The sequence below is a fragment of the Pinus tabuliformis genome, chromosome 4_2 (assembly GCF_031772625.1).
Source record: "Pinus tabuliformis cultivar Carrire ecotype Pingquan chromosome 4_2, CPIR1, whole genome shotgun sequence".
Lineage (NCBI taxonomy): Eukaryota > Viridiplantae > Streptophyta > Pinopsida > Pinales > Pinaceae > Pinus > Pinus tabuliformis.
In genome coordinates, this window is record NC_142304.1 from 1,086,831,474 (window position 1) to 1,086,845,625 (window position 14,152).

General features: G+C 36.6%; 1 pseudogene across 1 annotated transcript; it reads left to right on the forward strand.

Annotated features, from left to right (window-relative positions):
• The first annotated feature begins 9,582 nt into the window (after window positions 1-9,582).
• On the forward strand, window positions 9,583-14,152 carry LOC149173416 (amino acid transporter AVT6A-like; annotated as a pseudogene). Its single transcript, XR_016259122.1, has 5 exons — window positions 9,583-10,177; window positions 12,259-12,411; window positions 12,734-12,937; window positions 13,053-13,517; window positions 13,605-14,152. The product of XR_016259122.1 is annotated as an amino acid transporter AVT6A-like (transcript).

Here is a 14,152-nt window from a genome sequence, read left to right on the forward strand (position 1 = left end):
GAAATGTTGCTTATTCGCACTGTATAGGCAGTTTTGATGGAGGGATTATGTTTTGAGGGTATCTTTTGTTTTTCCTTGTATAACTCTTAATGCATAACTTTCGAGGAGCTATGGGACAATCTTGAGGAGGTCGAGTGCCTAGAATTGGATTGGGATGAAAAAATCCATAAGTGGTGTAAGAACATCGATTCCTTAGGCTTTGTACCTTAGTTGGTTGTGGAGGGATTTGGGTCAGCGTTGTGATATGTCGGGCATCATTGAGTACTAGACAAAATGCCTGCCTTGGGGAAAATTAGGTCTAAGCCCTGAGGTGAGTCTTGGGGTCATGGTATAAGTTGTAACCTTAGGAGACAACCCCTGATTGTGTAGAGGCTAGTGCCTAAGACATTTATTTAGAAAGATAACAAGCTTTATTTGTTGTCCCATTGTGAAAATTTAGAAGTATTTTTACAGGTAATAATTATGAAATCTTCTTGGGATAAGAACACCTTTCAAATTCGCCTCTCTAACAATGAATTTTATTTTAAGTTGTAGTAAAGTGATGAAAGAGATGATTGAAAGTTTTGAATAAAAGGCTACTTATTGCATAATCTCTTGCTTCAAACTTTAGCAGAAATATGGAATACGGAGGAAAGAAAATATATAAAAGAGGAGTGCATATTAAGGTTACTTAAATTTAATTTACAAATACTGTGAATTTAGTAAAAATGTATCATTAAAAACCAACAGCTTTATTACTCTTTCCCATAGAGGAAAAATATCAAATGATTCACAAAGAAGTAAGAAACATATCACATTCAAAGATATGTTTGGAATCACCTTGAAAAGCTTTATTTAAATCTTGAAGAAGATGAAAAAAACATTACACAAAAAAATACTTTGCATTCTGAAGTCAAAATTCAGAACCCTCCATGGATCTCCAAAATTTCTTTTGTATGATCATTACAATAATGACAGTTATGAAACAGTTAACTGTCAAAAAACTACTAACTACTTGAACTACTTTGGTCTATTCGGTCCTTTGAAGGATTTTATCTATGATAAAATAATGACAAAATTATATTATTATTACAAGTACAATTTTGAAAAATCTCATGAAAATAACAAGTGGCCATTTTTCATTGAGTAACTTGTGATTCATGTGCAGGGTTGTTTGTAGAGGGTCCAACTTCTGTTGTTGCTACTGTAGGAGACATCCAATCTATGTATTTCTTCCACAATGTCAAATCTAAGCTTTGACTCCTTACAAATCTTGTGTGAGCCATTATTAAATTAGTAATTTGGTTGTAAGTTGGCTTCTCAGTAAAAAGAGTCTTAATAAACCATAACAACTGAAAATATTTGTGAAGATAATTAACAATTGTTGCCCCTTTCAGAACTATTGTTTTTTCATTGGAAGTGCCAATATTACTCTTTGCCTCTACCAACAGGGTTTCATAAGTTTCCCAGAGAAGAAGATTTCCCTGTTGATCCCAACACGAGTGCAATCATGCCCTTGTTCTTTTATCAAAGTTGGTGTTGAATTTTAGAACAACTTCTTTAATTTCTCCTAGCTTTGTCTTAGTTGTTTTTCTATATAAATTCTTCAACGCCATTTTATTAACCTCTAGCACTAACTTTGTTCTGTATTCAATTTGCATATCTCTTAATTCCCGTGATGTCTTGGAATTAAGAAAATCAATTATCTTCTTAGCTAGGTTTGCACGTTGCTAGATTTTCTATTTACTGGAAGAAATGATGCCCTCCAAGTCTCTGATAATAACCTTTTCCTCTGCTACAATCAACATGAATTCCAAAATATTTCTCATAGTGTGAATAATATGATTCCAGATAATCTCCCTATCTTGTATGAGGGACATATTCCCCTTTACTTTTTCCTTCAATTCTTTAATTTCATTGCAAGCAGTGTGGTAGTCATTATGGTATTTTGATCAGTAACCTTGGCCATGGTCAAATCTCTTTCTGTTACCTTTAGAATCCCCTTTGTATCATCTAGGTTCTTTTGCATTTTCTTCATTTTCATTGACTAGATGGCTGCTTTACTACTTAGAGAAGCTCCCCATAAAACCTTGATGACTTCATTATGTCATTGATTTAACAAGTTGCTCTTCTTTCTTCCTCTTCCACACTTTATTAGGTTTCTTTCTATTGTAAGCATTTCTTTTTTATTCAAAGTTCAGTATGCTTTGATTGGCTTCCATCATCTATCTAGTGTTCTTTAGGGTATATGGAAGTTTGCATTCTTTGGCTTTGTGCCCAAGGTTATCACACACATAATATCTTGTGTGTCCATGAAATGGAGAAAATGGTGTATTTCTTCGTGATTTAATGTTCTTCTTTGCATACATTTTGCATTCAACAACTTTATGACCAAATTAATTGCACAAATAACAGTAGCCATAGAAATTATTTGTGTACTTGGTAGGAAGTTGTCTTCTCTATTTGGTTGCTTGAGGGAGCCCTCTTGTTTGTGTCTTCTCATAATTTATTTTGATTTTATTTCTCTTACAATCTATTGCCACATGGTGCTCGACGATTGGTCCTTCTCACCTAAAAACATAGTCCACATGGATGCATCTAGAGGGTGACATGTGGCACCTCTTGGATGGTGCCACATGGCCTCTTTTGGTGATTTCATGTGGCACTATCAGTTCCCTTTTTTTTGCCCATTTCTATGAAACTTCAGAAGCCATATATTCCTCATACAAAATCCTTTTAAGGTGTCATTCACACCATAGGAAATCTCTCGCCAAGATCTACAACTTGGTGCCATTTTTACTGATATTTGAGGACTTTTAATTTTGAAACTTTTTGGATCCTCCTATATCAATCCTTCCAACTAAAGGAATTTTGGACTCCAAAAGTTTACATATAGAGATGAGACATGTATCTTTGATTTACAACATAACCTATACCCTTTTTTATCCAAAAAAGGCAAAAAATTATCACTATGTTGCATACTTAGTTGATGTTATACATTTCACCACTTTTACAAAAAAAATCTCCCATTTGTGAGGGATTCGAAATAAACATGTTATTTACAATGGTGGCCATACTCAAATACTTAAAAAGGCTACCCATATCTTACCTAACCAGGCTAATGGGCTCTCTTTCCATAGTTTTCTTTCTTCCTATGTGGTTTCTTGAAGGGTTACAATGTGCTCCACTTTCTCATCTATTGGTTATTGCAAAAGGGATGCTTTTTTCATAGGTGCTTTCATAAGCTTTTGGACCTTATTTCGACGTACCTCTAGATAGATCTTCCAACATGAGTCTTTTTGATGTCCACCCTTGTTTTAATGGTTTCAATGGTTTTTCTTCATCCAAGCTTTCTTTCCCTTCTTTTTCTCCTATTATGGAGAAGGGTCTTCATGTCTTGGCTTCTTCCTAGTGGACAAAACTTTCCTTAAATGGTTGTCTTTGGTTCAACTCTTGTGAGGATAATTTTCCTTAGCTCATCCTATAAAATTGTCACCTCCCTTTGGAGACGACCTGCAATCACAATTGTTGGAATGGTGTGATGTGCTCTTAGCCTGCACTAATTCAGACTCATTGCTAGAAGACTCTCTTGGTTTTATGGCTTTGGAGTTGCTTTCGTTCATGGTCTTGAAACATGCTCCATATTCTTCTTTTATATATCCTAATCCTTCTTATCGAGGTGATTCTACCACTTGGATGTGATTCACAATGCCTCGGCCATTAACTCTGAGACATTTTCCTTCATATCCCATTTTCTTCATTAACTTCAAGACAATGTTTGTGGTGTGATTTTCAAAAGAACCAAATTTATCATCATAATGAGGAGGACATAAAATTTAAAAGTAATTGAGATTGTTTACCTCAATTGTCAATTTTGGATCAGGTGAGGATGCCTTTGCTAAGCCTTCATTACACTACAACTTTACTAAGGAATCTTCTTGGGCTTGTAACTAAAGTTGCAATCTCTCTCCTCTTCTTCTTCTTGTAGAAATCTCCTAAACTAAGAATTTGTTGCTTGAATGATTTGGTTGATTTCTTCAAGTTCTTGGAGCCATGCATTCTTTGATGCTTTTCCCATATTTTTTATCCCGATAGTTGTGATCTTCATCTCATCACCTGAATCAGTATCCAAGTCTTGTTACACTATAGAAATAGTGTTCTTCTTCCTTTTTCTACCAAATCCCTTAGGCTTTTACTTAGGATGTAGTTTCAATTGAGAAATGCTCCTTATCATTTCCATGTTTCTTGCAATGAGTGCAAGAGGAATTTCTTTCCTTTTTATTTGTTGTCATTATCTTCTTTGTATGGTTATATTTTTCATGGTTTCCCCTATTTTCAAGATGAATTGCTTTCACACATGCTTCATCTATATTAGTGGGATCAAATAATAATAATGAGTGACGAAGATAACTATGTAAAGCGCCAACATATTTCATCAAAGCTTTTGGTGAGTCTAAAGGAACATTAAATGCCAACGCATTCTTCCTAAACTCTTCTGTGAAAATTTGCACACTCCACAGGGGTTTCACTAGGAGAGAAATACCATACCTCATGCATTCATATTGGGGGATAAAAATTGAGGAAAAAATGACATAATATATTGGGGGATATATAGGGGCTAAAGGGATTTTATATTGGCAGGTATAAAAAATGGAGCTCAAAGTTAATGAAAAAATATAAATGGGTATAAAAAATGTTAATGCAAAAATGGATACCAACAATATCTAGTGAAAATAGAGGTTTTTTAAATTGGGAAGATGCATTGCATTCATATTGGTAGGGGGTTAAATAATTTGATTTTTAGAGGTATTTTCCAATATCTTGTCAAATTAAGGCTATTGTTTAATATGCCACGAATGCACGTGATATGTCATAGGTTCATTGAGTGAAGCCCCCATGACACACTCTAACCTATACCCTATCTCAAATGTTGCCATTCCATCATGTATTTTTCTGTGTAGCCCAATGGGTAAAAAAATTATCTTGATGAAGATGTAAATTCAAACCATGACGAAAGGAGTTTACCATTATTCTTGGCACCTTTTTGAATTTTTCTCTCCCACCATACAAGGGTTATGCCTTCCAGCCAAAGAGATGTTATCTAGATATTTCTAATCCAATTGTTCAACTTTCCTGCATTAGCCTCTCCATTAAACATGGGAAAATCAAATTTTACATCTAACTTTAACAATGCCTTTTTAGAAGCATCTTTCTGATGACGATTTTAATGATGAGAATGAAAGGAAGAAGAAGAGCTTAAACTTGGAGATCGAGATGGATGTTCAGGAGGGTCCCCTCCATATCCATGGTTCACTGAAGCATTATCCTCTACTTTGGATTTCTTCTTTTCCTTCTTTACCACTCTTTTATGATAATCTGCAAATAATTTGTCCACCATGTTTGACATCCGGTAAAAATCCTTGTGGAGTGCATCTTCATTCTCTACATAAACATCTTCATTCTCCATTTTCTTTCTTCAAGTTGAACGTCTAATCTCATGGTTGAAAGTCTTAATTTTCCCTTCACCCTCTTTGAGCTTATGGAGTGCCTCTTCATTCTCTTCACAAACATCTTCATTTTCCATTTCATTTCTTCAAGTTGCACGTCTAATCTCATGATTGAAAGTCTTAATTTTCCCTTCATCCTCTTTGATCTTGGCTCTGTTAAGCATCCGCCATCACAATTCACGTCAAAGAAGACCACTCTGATACCAACATGATCCAGGATCTTTACTTCAATGACTTTAAAGTGAATTGCATAAAGAGCATGAAATAACCATAAGTTCAACACACATGAGGAAGAAACACATGAAGAAATGAAAATATAGACAAATGAATCAGAAGTTAATAACAGAGTTCACCCACAATGTGTGAGTTATATCTTTGGGCTCCGCTCAACTGCATAGACGCTTCATTAGATGCTCTTTGATAAGGCTTTTCTTTGTCGATACAAGGATTGAACTCTCACTCATGTAGCAATGTCTCTCCTACATAGAGACATTCTCCTTCAACAATACAAAAGGAATGAATTCTAAAAAATAAGTGGTAAAAATTGTTCTCCATTTCTCCAAGTTAAAGGGGCTAAACTCTCACATAAAGTGGAAAAATTCCTCTTTGAATCGTATGCTTAGACCCAAGCATATATGAAAATACATGTTCTCCCTTTTACAAATCTTGAAAGGGGAAATCAGCAACAAATGAGACTTACATTGGTTTCCATGCCAAAATGCTCAATCAACTACTTAAAACTTGGAAAACACAACACTAGCAAGTCCATCTCATCATTTTATAACTTTTGACTATAAATACGACCAACTTCTAAAAAGTGCATCTTTGTCTCAAACTTCATGCCAAGCATTAATGGCACATGTGGGCTTCATCCATGAGCCCCTAGAACTACTACTCAGATCTATATTTTATCTGCACCAGTGTACTGATCTCAAAAAATTGTGAAAAATGACTATAAACTTCATATGGTTCTGAAACCATTAGCTTAAGACACTTTTGAGAATCTCTACCTCGTAGACTGTACCATAACAACTAATAATATTCTTAGAATATTCCCTTGGAATATTTCCTTAAAATCATGCCCAAACTTGGCATAGGTCCCCTTGGCTCATATTGCCATGACGATATGTCAGTTCCTTGATTCAATGCTCTCATGGCTCTATTCCTCTTCACGGTTGGACCGCGGGTTCTCACCCTTCAATGATTAAATGGCGGATTTATATAACAATACACGACTTTTACACCAACGAACCTGTTGTCATAGTTGGTTGGCAGTCTTATAATAAGACTATTGGTTGGTGGGGGGATCCCGAGGTTAAACCTGCATACCCCCCATTCTTGGTGCTATGACATAAACCATTGTTTAAATATTCCATGCCACATTTAACAAACCTGAGCTCCAATTGTAATGTAACAATGGATTATCAGCCTATTTCCGTCGAGGTCAGGGGTTCAACCCCCATATTTAATTGGTAAAATATTGTGGCCAATCGGAGGGGGCCACATGGCACTCGAGAGTTGGTCCATCTCACTTGCAAGTACTGGCCACATATTTGGAGGGTGACATGTGGCGCCTCTTGGATGTTTCACCTGGCCTCTTCTAGTGATTCCATGTGGCATTGTTAGTGCCCCTTTTATTTCCTGTTTTTGTGAAACTTCAAAAGGTCATATTTCCTCATACAAAAGCATTTCAACGTGTCATTCACGTCGTTGGAAAGCTCTCACTAAGCTCTATGACTTGATTCCATTTTTGCTAAAATTTGAGGACTTTTAATTTTGAGCCATTTTATATCCTCCTGGATCAAATAAATACACTAATCCTTTTGTATAATCTCGGGAACCAACCAAGCGATATAATGAGGAAACCAATCCTCTTGACTCAGGCCAAGCTCCAACCAATCAATAAAGAGAGGAAAGCAATCCTCTACAAGCACCAACCTATCCAAAATTGCTGCAAAATAGGCCTAAAAATAGGCTCCAAAACTACTCCTAAAAAAGCTCCAAGATAGGCTCTAAAATAGGCCAAGATAGAGTCAACTACAGGGCCAAAAATAGAGGTTTACTATGGCTGTAACAGTGATGAAAAATGAGGCAATCATAGGCTGAAAATAGAGCTGCAATAGGGGCTGAATTTGAGGTTCAAATAGGTAGAATTTAGGGTTGCAATAGGGGCCGAATCTGAGGCTTACATAGGCTGAAATTAGGGTTGCAAAAAGGATTGAATCTGAGGCTTGCACAGGTCCAAAATTAGGGTTACAACAAGGTTTGAGTCTGATGCTTACATATTCCCAAAATTAGGGCTAAAACAAGGGTTGAATCTAAGGCCTATATAGGCCAAAATTAGGGATGCATCAGGGGCCAAATCTGAGGGTTACACATGCCAAAATTAGGGTTGCAATAAGGGTAAAATATAAGGCTTTAGACATGCCCAAAATCAGGGTTGTAACAGGGGAGGGATTTAAGGCTTACATAGGCTGAAATTATGGCTACAATAGGGGCTGAATTAAAGTGGAACTCAGAGATCTGAATTAGGTCAAATGAGGGTTGAATATTTGTCCCACAACTTCTCTAAAATGCGCTCCCGAGACTATTTAAAATAGCTTCAAAGATCCCCCAATAAAAAATAGCTTCAAAGATCCCCTAATAAAAAATAGAGAAACATAATAAAATAACCCTTCAATATTGCTTCACAACTCCTTGTTCTTGAGGCATGAATCTCTTCAAATGATCCTTAACAAGTTTGAATTCTTCTCTTGATATCCATCGAGTTACTTTGCCAAATTGAGGGAGGAGACAAGCTATTTATAATTATCTTGACCCCTCAAATTAGGGTTGACTTGACACTGGTTGAGCCAACTTGCGTTTTGGCAAGGAAATCAATATATGCATTTCGAAAATTCATGTCCTCAACTGTGAGGAGTTAGGAGGCATGCCACCTACCATTGGAAAGGTATCGATGAGAACTATGAGATGGTGTAAACCATTCTTGTGTTTGCATTGATTGTTTCACCAAAATATTGATTTACATTAGGGTTTGATTCTGACTTCAAGGCCACCCTTAACCATTGTTTTGACATCAGTGACAATACCTCAACAATATGGTTGTACTAGTATTATGTTCATAAATTAAAGATCTTGACATATTCTCGTTTTGTCATCTAAATCAATGAACGGAATTTTAAATATTAACTAGGTTGCATCTCTAAATCTATGTTTATACAATTATGGAATTACCATGCAAATTGTGAAATAACAAATGGCGGCATGTGAGTACATGTTCACATTTTCACATTTACCTAATACAATTAAAATGAATAATTGTGCTAGTTATTAAACATTATGACACAAAAACTAAAATGCACTTTTAAAAATATTTTAAAACTAAAATGATTTTGAAATTTTTAATTTAATTTATGAACTGTCCAGATTTTTTAATTTATTTTAAGTGCTTTATTTTACATGTAAACTGTGCCTTATTTTACATTTAAACGTCATTGACTGACTTTAAATAAGAGTTTCTGGTTTTAGTCATGAGCAATGAGATTTTTTTAACTAATTTTATATATTTTTTTTTAGCTTATTTATCACAATTTTGAGATTTTTTTTTTTTAGCGAAGCGAGACTCTTGTTAGTGATATTGTTTTTGATTAATTTTATGTTTATACGGTCTTCTGCAACCAATACTTTGTGATTACTTTTATTAAAATTCGTTTTTGTTTTTTTAATAATAAAAAAATCTGACAACTGTCTCGTTTATTCAAACTTGAAACTTCGAACAAGTGTTTACCATCATTCTCCATCATTTTTTATAAATCTGACAACGGTATTGTTTATTCAAATTTTAAACAGAAAACAATGTGTTCGGATTTAATTAATGTGAGTGTGCTCTTTTTTTCGGAAAGAAGCAGTCTAACAAGGTAGAAGAATTGCTCGATTTCTGTCACCGGCCGGAAAAACATCTGGCTCTTCTTTTCGGAAAGAAGTAATCTAACAAGTAGAAGAATTGCTCGAAAAACATCCGGCTCCAGCCGCCAGCAATTCCTCCACGCGAGCTCCGCCACCCTCGGCATTAAAGTCAACGTCTCACAGGAATTCCGATTTCCATCGCCGTCAAGAGTTAATGCACCTTAAAATTCAAATTCGGAAATAACCGCGGGCTTGCTGGAACATCTCAAATTCTTCCCTCTAACCAGTCCAGACGTTTGCCCTCTCCATCTCAAAAATTCGATTACACGCGAATATTTTGGGCCCTGGTTTTGTCTAAACAATGACGATTGTGGCCTCGCCAGAGAGGAGATCCCGGAAGCAGAAGCCTTTGGTGAGTGAAACTAGTCCCCTGCTGCCCGAGAAGCACCAGGATGGCGAAGATGGTGTGCATGAAGGATTCAATGGCGCCTCCTTCTCTGGCGCGGTGTTCAATCTGTCCACTACGGTGGTGGGAGCGGGGATAATGGCTCTGCCTGCTACTATGAAGGTCTTGGGATTGATCCTCGGCAGTCTCCTCATTATCTTCATTTGCTTCTTGACGGATGCTTCAATTGACATTCTCTTAAGGTTTAGCAGAGCCGGGGCAGCGGCTTCCCATGGCGGCGTCATGGCAGACGCCTTTGGGAAAATTGGGAAGATGTTGTTGTAGATCTGTGTGATTATTAACAATTTGGGCATTCTTATTGTTTATAGGATAATCATAGGTATTTACCTCCCCTAATTCAAGGAATTATGTTGGTCTTTTTCGATATGACTTCTTTTTATCAGGGTATGGTTAACACGTCGGCATTTAACATTATCTATAGCCATTATTGGCTAATTAGCAGGTAGTAGGAATCCGGGTATCTATTATGTTAAGGTTGTCTATTGTGCACGCGACCCCAATCGGTATTGCTTGGGCTGGCACACATTCATAAGCAATGGAATGGCATTTGGTTATCTAAAACCTGGTGGGACTTTATTAGCTTCTGGCCTTCACCAGTGTTATATTAGCTGCCTGTTTTCACTGACCTTGCAAGCCATCGTTGGCCATTTATGTCTGTTCTCATTTGGGCAAACTGGATTTTGTGCTCAAGTAAATTAGAGTTTTTTGGGGAATGTTCCGTACTGCCAAAATGTTCCAGTTGATATCCTAAACTGCATTCTGATACTGGATTTTGTGTATGTGAGAGAATTATGTCATTACAGGGTGCTGGGAAACCTTCATTTACGACTTTAGGAGGCAAAGAGAAATGTATTCTAGTCGAGCTGCTGGGATTTAGGCCTTCCCGTTCATGTTTTGAAGAATCCCATCCCCAAACTGCTTCCTCTCTATGTAAAATTTGTTGGGTTATATTGTGATTCTATGGGATTGATGCCGACCTCGCAGGCAATGCCCATCCCTAGTGAGTATAGAGGTATTTTTGGGTCCTGTTATTCGCCATCCCATAATAGAACAGTACTGCCGACGGCTAGGTCATAGGAAAAGTCCTAATCCTCTGATTTCTCAGAACAACATTTCAACCTGGATGTTACCCCTTGACACCTATGTTAATTAGTCAAGATCTTTTCAATGCATCAGAGGACCCTGGGGTTAAAATATCGCGAGAGACCGCAACGTTTTGCGAAGACAGAGCCTGACAGTAATATCTGCAGAAATGATCAACTTCCTTTCCAGGCAAAAGTCTTACCACAGAATTTGGATACCCGCCTAAAGGCGAAAAATTGGCAGAGTAGGAGATAGTTTTTTAGTGATGTTCAAGGTATCTAAGTACAAAAACTAAGTACAAAAACTAAGGTGCTTTTTGTTTGGTTGCATTTTGAATGATAAAGATCTGGATAAAGTTCTGAAATTGAGTCATCTTTCAGTCCTTGTGAGTTGAAAAAGTCTTTTTATTTGTTTACAGGATCATGTACTCGGAACAAATTATTTATTTCTCCTCTGTTATTTGTTTCCTGCTTCTGATGGCTTTTGAAAAAATCTCACTCCCTTTGTTGTTAGAACAACCGATCATAATCAGTATTTTCTGTTTGAGGAGACCAATTTGTTGGAAGATTATGGAAAGGGATGCAACATAAGGTGAATTACCAGTTTATCACTGCCTTTATTCAGTGATATTTCCCAAGTTGAATCTTGGTAAATATGTGATAGTCCCTTGCTTTTAATCACTGAATCCAGTGTTTGAACTTGAGTGTGTTTCTGTTCATCTGACTTTAGATCATAATTGCATCGTGTTTAATATGTTGGAGATCGAGGGAGACCCTCGTACCTTGTGAAGAGTTTAACTATTTGCAATCATTGATTTAGAAGCAGTCCGTTGATATTTTTTTTACAGGCTTCTGTTAGAAAGGAATCAAGATAAGATGAATTGAAAAGTAATTCAATCTAAACATTGTAGGTTATGCATTTTAGGTCGCAGGCTGAATTAGCCCAGTTTTGAGGGTAATATCCAAGGATAAATAGTATATCGTGTGGGAATATTTAAGCATGTATGTTACAACTAGAGTATTTTAAAAGTACTGCTTGAATTGAAACTTCAACCCAATTTTTGCATTGTGAGCAGTTTAGCAAGCTGAAACACTAACAACTTGTTTCTGTTTAACAAAGTTGAAGTGTTCTATGAAGCATACATGACTTGACATGCTTTATTAGTGTCTCTTTTTTCTTAGATTCCTTTCATTTTTGTTTGAATGGTCAATTATCTGGTGCCACTTTTATATTACTTTGGGCATGATTCCTATCTTATATATGGCTTTGAATTAGAAATCTCTATGTCTGATGGAGGTGTTTTCTTGATTTGGGCAGGCGATGTGCTATCTGGAACATCATCAAATGGCGTGCATCATGCTGGTATACTTGAAGAATGGTTTGGATTTCATTGGTGGAATGGACGTGTTCCGATCCTAGTTCTCACCATAGTCCTTATTTTGGCTCCGTTGGTGTCTTTCAAGAGAGTGGGTAAGTCTGCTTTGCTCATCCTGATAAGCATTTTTTAGCACTGATTTTCAGATATATCATATTTCATTTGGGCCTTTTCACAGCTATCAGGGATTTAAATGTCTAGAAACTGTTGTAATTATATGAGGGGATTCAACATATCTTGGGAATGTCACATACTGATGGCATCTGCTTAACGATTTGTCTGACTTTTCATGTTGCCCTGTTAGAAATGGCATATGGCATATACATTCAAGGATGTGGATCATGGGTTATTCCTTAGGAGTTGTGATGTTCAAATCTTGATGCCTATATTGATGTGTTCATTTCCATGAATTTGCAGATTCTTTGAAATTCACTTCTGCATTATCAGTTGCACTTGCTGTTGTATTTGTTGTGATTACCGTTGGTATTGCGATTGTAAAGTTGTTCAGTGGCACCATCAAAGCACCAAGATTGTTACCAGATATTGTGGATTTTACTTCGTTCTTGAAGCTTTTCACTGTGGTACCAGTTATTGTGACTGCTTACATCTGTCATTACAATGGTATGGATTATTTTCCTCCATCTCTGGTCCTGCAGTGTAGTATCTTAGAGTTCATTAGCTGAATTTGCATTTAAAATTATGTTATAATGAATTGTGATGTCTTTGCGCCATGCAGTTCATTCCATATACAATGAACTTGAGGACCCTTCAGAAATGCAGTCCATTGTTCGCACATCATTGGCATTGTGCTCAATTGTATACATAAGTACAAGCTTTTTTGGCTTTCTTCTATTGGAGACCAGACCATGGACGATGTCTTGGCCAATTTTGACACCAACTTGGGAGTTCCCTACAGTGCTGTGCTGAATGACATTGTTCGTGTGACCTATGTTGTACATCTGATGCTGGTCTTTCCTCTCATCTTTTTTGCCCTGAGACTTAATCTTGATGGGCTTGTCTTTCCAGCGAAAAAGCATCTTGTTTTGGATAATAAGAGGTTCATTTTGATCACTGCCGGGTTAATTGGAATCATTTTCCTTGGGGCATCATTCATACCCAGTATCTAGGATGCATTTCAATTCACAGGGGCCACAGCAGCAGTTTGTATTGGGTTCATCTTCCCAGCTTCCATTGCTCTCAGGTAGAAAAAAAGTTGTTTTTCATTTCTGGTTTCGTCTTTCACCTTGCTTGTATGTAACTTCTAACCTCAATTATTTTTTAATTGCAGAGACACCCATGGAATCTCAACCAGGAAGGACATATTTATCGCATTGTTCATGATTTTTCTGGCAGTAGTTTCAAGTTCAATTTCTATAGTGAGTGACATTAATTCTTTGTTCAACAAAAAGAATTCTTTGTTTGACAAAAAGGAGGAAGGCCCTCCAGGATCTTGAGAATGATTTTTTATGAGGAGCAGGTGGTGCACATACATATAAAGATTATTTGGAACAGAACCGAGAAAAGAACACTGATTTGGGAATTTGCTTGTAGAATTGTGAAGAGTGGATAAACTTTTGTAAAGCCTTGTATCATCCTGCCATGGTCGCTCGGCCTTCTAGTTAAAGATACTACTGTATTTGTAGTTGTAAACATTGAAAAGGAATATAGTTGATCTCGCATCGACATCAATATAAGATGATATATTGTGGTTTGCCAAAGTTGTGTTCTACAAACCATACTGTGATAATAAGTACTAGTAGTGTGCACAAATTTCCAAAAAAATGTGTCGCTTTCATTTTTTTGGATGCAAATGATTTGTTCTCTCAATTTGAGAAA